The 8869-nt window shown below is 33.8% G+C and overlaps 1 non-coding gene across 1 annotated transcript; it reads left to right on the plus strand.

Moving 5' to 3' along the window:
• Positions 1–8079: 8079 nt before the first annotated feature.
• On the plus strand, positions 8080–8186 carry LOC137768953 (U6 spliceosomal RNA). The gene has a single exon (XR_011074873.1). It is a non-coding gene; the product is annotated as a U6 spliceosomal RNA (small nuclear RNA).
• Positions 8187–8869: the final 683 nt, after the last annotated feature.

Here is an 8869-nt window from a genome sequence, read left to right on the forward strand (position 1 = left end):
AAACACTTCAAACGAGCAAAAATGGTGTTTGCTGGAAAACCCCCAGCCTCAGACCAGCAGTGTGTACCTATTAAACTAGTACTTTTCCTGAAGCAGACTTCAGAGCTAATTGTTTCTTCTTCTGAGAAATATGGTACCTGTGTGGTCTCTTCCACATTTCAGCTTTGTTATGGGCTAAGCTTTAAAAAACAAAGAAAAGTCTGTGAATTGTACGTATGTGCATGTGTGAGTGTGTTTGTGTAATTAGACATTTGAAAAATATCCCTCCTTTTAATATCAAAAATTTGTACAGTTGGAGTAAATTAACCTTTGTTCGATGATTTATCAAAGATAACATTTTTGATTTTAAAACTTCAGCTTTGTTAACAAGATTTTCTTCCAAAATCTAATTTATAAATTTGTATTATTACTTTCAAAACATTCACTATTTATTATTCGTTCTGAGGTATTTTTCATTACCACTCAATTTATATCAAATTTATACCATGTGATTGCATTTCAGGCAAAATATCTGTTAAATGAAACTTCATGAAGTAATGGTTTGTACAGTGTATTAGGCAGAATCATGACTTGCCTAAATTTTGCCCATAAGAAGGCTTATTTTGTGAACTATTAAAAGAACTGTTTTCTATTCTGGCAAATTTATCCTAGAAGTTATAAATTATCAGTTTATAGCAAAACATATTAGAATACATTTAGAATACATTTACATAGTGTGCTTAATTTATAAACACACATATAAAAAATTAAAAAGTGTTTCTGTTAGCAATAGTAGCATGGGAAAAGACTTTACCAAACTTCTGAATAATTTCTACAAATGCTGAAAGTAACCAAAGAGATACTAAGCTTTAACAGTTGAAATTCCTTTGAAAGTATAGTCTGCTAAATTCCAGTATGACATTTTTCACTTCACTTATATGCTATCAGCTGACCTAAATATTAATTGCAAGAAAAAAATTACTTTCCAATAAGTTTCAGGTAAGGATTTTTATTTTTATTTTAATTCCAGAGCATGTGTTTGTTTTCTAAACAGTAACCCTTTAAATTCTGTATCTCTAGGGAACTATTTTCTAATTATTCAATGTATTCAGGCTCCCCTGCATCCGCCACAGTCTGTATTTCTTCACAGATGCATAAAGAATGTTCTTCCCTTTAGTGCTGTGTAATCTTTTAAGAAGGCCAGAGAGGACAGGATTCTGGGGCATTAAACAGAAGATGTTCTCCCTTTAATCATTTAATATAAGCACATGATGTCTATCACCTTTGTGACCCATAGTACTTGATTAGTACTAAAACTGCATCCGATACATTTGTTTTATTTTTAATTTTCATTTTGTTTTGCACAACATTACGCTCAGCTTAATTTAGTTTACATCAGCAACATTTCTAGATGTGGCTCTCTTTGGCTGCCTTTCAGTCTCATAGGCTATATAAAAAAATACATAAATTATTAAGTTTAGCATCATTGAAAACATGTGCATCCATGTAAAAATGTCATACATTCAGTGGCTACCATCTGTGGCTGTGGTAATATAAACCCATAAACGTGCATAATCCCTTATATTGATTCAAATAAACAAAACTCCGTTGGATACATAACCCTGATATTGTGGTTTGGGTAGGTACCATTTTATTTTGTCAAACATCAAATGGGAAGAGTAATAGAATACACATATTGTTTTGGTTAGTTGGCACTTTCTTCCTCTAACAAACATGATCAGCTCTTTACAGTAAAATCACTGATTCAGCATTGTAGATCGATAGCAAGAGGACATTTTTCACCTTCCAACATTGGTCATCATTGGAAAATATGCTTTAGTTGTATACATTTTATAATAAAATGTTTGCACTGTTTTGTTAATTGTACCTAGGGTGACTTCTCTAGTATCATTTCTTAGGGATGGGAAGAAACAAATGGCAAATAAAAAGAAAGATGTTATTTAATTTTAGTCTGGTGAGAATAAGATGATTGTTCCTCTGTTAAATTCTTTCAATTTAACATCTATTTTTTAATAATCATGATTTAAATAGTTATTTCTGCACATAACCCCAAATACAACATTCTAAGAACTGGTCAGACAATGCACATATACACATTTTCCTATGATTCTTTTTTTTATATATATTTATTTATTTTGGCTGCACCGGGTCTTAGCTGTGGCATGCGGGCTTCTTAGTTTTGGCATGTGGAGTCGTGGTTGCAGCATGCTTGTGGGATCTAGTCCCCTGACCAGGGATTGAACCCGGGCCCCCTGCATTATGAGCGTGGAGTCTTACCCACTGGACCACCAGGGAAGTCCCTTCCTATGATTCTTTTTTGGCCTGTTCATAGGACAATAATTTTGTAATTTTTTCCATGGAAAGAATTAAAAAAATCAGTCTTTTCTCTATCAAGGTTATTAAAATTTGTATGTTATTGGTAATTTAGGAAAGATCCTTTTAGCTTTCTAACTTGTTATAGCCAAGGTCATATAAACATTTCGGATTATTGCAGGAAATTCTACTAACTTTTTTTTCATATAAAAGCTGTAAGGTTTTAGGACATTTTAGGTTTTCTTTAACAGTGAATAGTAACTATTCTCAATTGTCCTACACTCATTAACTAGAGCTTGAAAGGTACATGTGCAAATCATAGGCCTTGAAGCATAAGCTTCATTAATTTCATATTACATCTACCTCTGTGAAGACCCCATGAAAGAGATGTTATTGTTATTCACATATTAGAAATAAAGACACTGAGGTTTAGAAGCATCAAGAAATTGCCTGCTACTATCACAGATCAAGTAATACGGAGCATCTTGGATTCAGGGCCAATTTGTTTAATCTGATATGTATCTTTTTATTCTCCCCCAGTTATCTATACTCTTTAGCCATAGTGCTGTGACTTCTATTTACTTAGAGGCCTTTAAAACTTAGACCAAACTAGTATTTATTTTTACTCTGTCTAGATACCACTAGGTGATAGTTGCATATGACTGTTATCAAGCGAGACTAATATATTCAGTCATTCACATTCATCAAATATATTTGATACTTACTATATGTTTACATACTCCTAGGCTCTGGAAAGATAAAAATGAGTGAGAGAGATATGGTCCTTGTTCTCACAGATCTTATAGCCTAGTGAAAATAATGTTTGGAGATTACAGACAAATAATTAAATGAGAAATTAAGATATGTGTTCTGGGACACTGAATTCAACAGAAAATTCAGTAGGCAAGGAAGTCTGATAAGTGGAGAAAAGTTAATATCATAAAGAAGAGTAAGACCTAGCCAGTAAAACAGAGGATGGGTGAATGAGAGTGTTCTAACTCCCAGGAACTAATATGTGAGGACTCTTTTGTTGTGGTGGTACTTTGCCCAGAAATGTCCTTTGCCAAGAGGTGCCTAAGCAAATACCCATTTATTTGCCAAGGACCAGTAAAAATATTATCTCTTACGAAGTTTTTATAACTCTGCCAAGCAATTAGTTTCCTTGATATAGGTGTTTCCTCATTTATACATAGAGGAAATGACTGCCTTTGATGAACTTTTAGCACAATGCTTGCCATAAAGCTGTCATTAATTATTATTGTTATCATTTACTACTACTAATCTGTACTCTCACCATTTTCAGCAATCAGCGGTATCATTCGTGGCATTGTATGCTTTAATAATAATCGTTAGTTAGCTAATTATTTTGCCATTTACAGATTTGTCCACGAAAAAAGAAGCCATTCCTGGGCATGGCTGAGTGCCCAAATAGTGCCACCTGGGTAGGAGTCCCAAAGAAACACAAATTTTTCACCTATGGTGAAAGGGCATTCCGAGATTCTCCTTTGATTGACTTTCCTGATGAAAAGTGGAGACTTCGTGAAAAAAGAAAATCCTCTAATTGGATAAAAGAAGAGGTCTGTAGATTTGGTCTCTAGACTTTTCTGACTGCAAACTTTTTTTTTTTTAATTGAAATGTAAGGTATTTATTTTTAATTTTTATTGGAGTATAGTTTATTTACAATGTAGTGTTAGTTTCTGCTGTACAGCAAAGTGAATCAGTTATACATATACATATACATATATCCACTTTTTTAGATTCTTTTCCCATATAGATCATTACAGAGTATTGAATAGAATTCCCTGTGCTATACAGTATGTCCCTATTAGTTATCTATTTTATATATAGTAGTGTGTATATGTCAATCTCAGTCTCCCAGTTTACCCCTCCTCCCTTTGTCCCCCGCCAATAACCACAAGTTTGCTTTCTACATCTGTGACTCTACTTCTGTTTTGTAAATAAGTACATTGTACCATTTTTTTTAGATTCTATAAGTGATATCATATGATATTTGCCTTTCTCTACCTTACTTCACTTCACTTAGTATGATAATCCCTAGGTACATCCATGTTGCTGCAAATGTCATTATTTCATTTTTTTATGGCTGAGTAATATTCCATTGTGTTTATGTATGTCCCACATCTTCTTTATCCATTCCTCTGTCAATGGACATTTAGGTGGCTTCCATGTCGTGGCTGTTGTAAACAGTGCTGCAATGAACATTGGGGTGCATGTATCCTTTTGGATTATGGTTTTTCAGATTATATACCCAGGAGTGAGATTGCTGGATCATATAGTAGTTCTATTTTTAGTTTTTTAAGGACCCTCCATACTGTTCTCCATACCGGTTGTACCAATTTACATTCCCACCAACAGTGTAGAAGTGTTACCTTTTCTCCACACCCTCTCCAGCATCTATTGTTTGCAGACGTTTTGATGATGTGACTGCATACTTCTGAGTAAAAACAATCTGAAAATATCCCAACACATATATATTAATAAATGATATACATTTACTACTGTATTAATGCACTATGCAGTATGAATAAAACATTCATAAAATAGGAATTAGGAATAAAATAATTATTAAACAACATTTTAATGTACTTTTTACTTTTTCATTGGAAGTATACCATTAACTGTCTTTGATTTGACTCCATATTTCACATAGTCTTGAAAATTTTGGTTACTTTTATATGATTCCTTGACATATCTGATGAGATCATCATTGATTTTACTTCATGATTTGCAGTTCAAAGGGTTTACACCTGGGGAAGTTATGTCAGCTCTGCTACATTTTTTGTATTTCATTTGTGTTTGTATTAGTGCTATAATCTTCAAAATCAGCTTTAAGGAAATAATTTAATGGTCAATTTACTTTAGATATATATAAAAGTCGGAATACTGTATTCCTGTCATGAGCAAGTAGGGTTTAAGGACCCTACTTTAAAGACCAATGTCCTAGAATTTTATTTACCATCTGCAGTTAGGGACTATATTATGAGATTTTAAAGATTTTCTCCCTCAGGAGACTTGTTTAGAATATGGGAATTCCCAGGTCCTCACTACCATAGATTTGATTCAATAGGTCCTGGGTGGACTCCATGATGTGCATTTTTAAAATACTCATGAAGTGATTCTGAAATACACTTGAAATTGAGAAGTAGAATATATGGATTCTAGAACTGTCTATGCACTTATTTTGGAAATTCTCCTCACTTCTTAATCATGATTAATTGTACAACTGTAAGTAATTCTGTGTCCACGTTCACATCTCAAGGGGTATACAGCTTAGAAGGACACATCCTCTGTAGATCCAGGCTTTCGTGGTGAAGAGCCCTAGGGGAAAGAGGATGTAGTAGTAGCTGCCAGAGGAAAAGAAGGTAGCTTGCTCTATAGAGCCCAGAGAGAAAAAGAAAAGGAGCACTTTGGGGCATGAAGAGGTTTCTACTACTGAATAGCAGAATGGGTCATGAGGGATTCTTGGCCAATGACCTCAATGACTTAGAGCTCAGAATGGACACTGGTCATATTTTATTCATGTTTGTATTTCAAGTACTTTACCCATACCTAGTACACGTTGGTTCATGAATACAGGATGAAGGATATTCTTACTTGCTCAGCAATATATTACCAATTCTATAGTTATTCTCTATCATATAATAATTATATGGAAGTTCAGTTAATTTCATAGATCCAATATATCTAGTAAAAGTAATTAGATAGTTAGATGAAAATATCTATTTTTAAATAAGATTCCTAATAGAAGTATACAGAGTCATAATACATGCATCCACACAAAGGTATGTACTCACAAGAAAGCTATTCCAGATGGTAGAAGTCTTTCAATGATGTGAGTAGGATAAAAATATATCCATATCATTGGAGAGATAGTAATACTGGTGGAATATTTGCATAATTCTGTAATTAGGCATGCAAAGTATTTCCTATTACACCTAGCGTGTGGTTTAACCGTCTCAAAGGAAATTTGTAAAAGAAAAGTAATTACTGTAAAATACTTTAAATTATATATTATTAATACAGAAATAAAAAACACACTTAAAGTCTCCCACAACTGGCTCATAGGATTTTTTCATCCATATTATCTCAATTTTGTCAATAGGAAATTTCAAGTCATCAAGGCTTAAATATGTTATCTGCTATGTCATTAGCAAATTATCAGTAATCTCCCTCTCAAATATATTTGTTTGCTTCCAAATTTAAAGATAAAAACAGTACTTGTAAAAGAAAATTACTTAATGTCATCTTATTCTTTCAGGTGCTATATTCTTTACATTAACAACTAGTCATATACCCTAGATGTTCTGAGTCAGATCTGGACACCATGTGTTGTGGCCATGTACCTAAACAATTCACTCTTTTAGTGACACTTAGCTTTCTTGGCTATATCAACAAGTCAGCTTAGAAACATTTCAATAAAAATTACATGTGGGTGGCAGAGTTTCAGGGTCAATTTTTTTTTCTCTCCGGTCAAAGTTCTATTCATAAATTTACATTCAGTTTATCATTATGTTATTTCTGGCCACACGTCTCCCAAAGAGAAACAAAAAAAATGTTTATCGGCACCTAGTCTTTCCTCATTTTGATTCACGCTTGTTGAATGGCTCAAGTCAGTCATATATTATCGGAAGAAAAAAATGGTTTCTGATTCAAAAAGCCTGAGATTTTATCTCAGTTCTGCACACTGGTTACTGTGTAACTTGGAGCAACTCATTTAACCTCTCTGGGTTTTAGCTTTCTTGTGTGTAAAATTAAGATAACAATAATACCTGCCTTATCTGCATTGTCTTATACTTAGAAGGAATTAAAAAGATAGTGGAGATATATATGGGCTTTGTAGCATTTAAAGGAGACTACAAATTTAAAATTAATGTTTTACTTTTGCCTGATAAAGAGACAGTGCAGTTTGAAAGACAACTATTGAGATGGTGTTGACACAGAATGAAAGGAGCTCTTTCCTTCTTTGATCCAAGTAGAGTGATCACTTAAACTCAGGGTACAATCAGTTGGTTCAGGTCAGAGGGGCCAAGACCCGATTATGGAGAATCATGTTGCACAAACTGTGGGACAAAGATTTCAACAGAAAACTGGGTCAAAGTGCTGAATAAGTCAGAGCAGCAAACTACACTTCTTTTTTAAATAAAGGTCAGGGTCAGGCAGAAAAGTGATGGGAGAGTCCAGAGGGCCTTTGGCCTCAGATCTTTTCAAGAAGACCTACACTTCAATATCATGACCCCAGCAGGGAAATAGTCAAAACTAGCATGGATTCCATTTAACCATCATTTAGAAGAAATGATGAGTCCTTGTCTAAACTGTCCATTAATTAACCAGGCAGTTTCATCTTGGACAAAAGATGCCCATGTTAGGAAGAGAAGAAAATATTAGTAAAAAGCAACACAATAAAGAATATGAATAAAATGCAAATTAAATGAAAAAGGAGGTAAAATAGAAATGCAGATAACACTCTGTTGCTTGAAGTAGAAAGTGCATCATTTTAATGGTTAAGATGCCAACGTACCCTCACATTACAGCTGAGAAAAACAAGACTTGAGAGGAATAGATCATGTGCCAAAGGCCACATACTGACCAGGATTTGAAAACTTCTGTCTGTTGTCAGACCTTGTGTTCTTGAATTCTACATCATACTATCCAAGATGGTTGTCAAGATGGTCTCATTCGGTGATCACCAATGATAGTTTATGATGTTTGGTGTTCTCAAAATATAAGTAAATATAAAACAGATAGTGCTCGCTTCGGCAGCACATATACTAAAATTGGAACGATACAGAGAAGATTAGCATGGCCCCTGCGCAAGGAAGACACGCAAATTCGTGAAGCGTTCCATATTTTTTTCGCTAATAATTAGTGACGAAAAACAAAAAACCACAAAAAACAGATAGTTAAGCGTGTAACAGCTCAATTCCTCATATTATGTCACATGAAACATATACACAACACATACAAATGTCTCATGTAAAATGTCAAATAATGCTATCGGTATCTTAGGAAAAAGCAGGAGGGAAAATCTATATTAAAATAAACTTAGAAATCAGTGTTATGAATAACACAAAAAAAGTAAAGAAATAATAGCGCTGACTTAAATGTCAAATTCCCTTTTTACAAAAGCCACATTCTATAAAGTTTCAACCTGGATTTTTTTTTTATGCCCCTCAAATTCATCACATGTAGGTTAATAGCCATCAAGCAAGTCTTTCCTGAAGGCATGAAACAGAGGCAAACAAATATAATCATTGCAGATAATAAAACTGCTAAGGTTGCAGTGAGGTTTAGAAATCCCCAGTCAAATTTAGCTGTCCATTCTCAAGATGTGTACATTTCTAGTCCAATTATCCTAACGTGTGTTCTCATTTATAGGCTACACACCCTTAAAACTAAAAAGAAACTGAAAGTCGTTATCTCTCAAATTTATTTTGCTACCACTTTCACCCCCTGAGAAGCTAAACATTTTCTTGTGTTTATCCTTTCCACAGTGAGTTGACCTTTCATTTAAACTAAGCTCTTTTCTAAGTAGCT

The sequence above is a fragment of the Eschrichtius robustus genome, chromosome 8 (genome assembly GCF_028021215.1).
Source record: "Eschrichtius robustus isolate mEscRob2 chromosome 8, mEscRob2.pri, whole genome shotgun sequence".
Classification (NCBI taxonomy): domain Eukaryota; kingdom Metazoa; phylum Chordata; class Mammalia; order Artiodactyla; family Eschrichtiidae; genus Eschrichtius; species Eschrichtius robustus.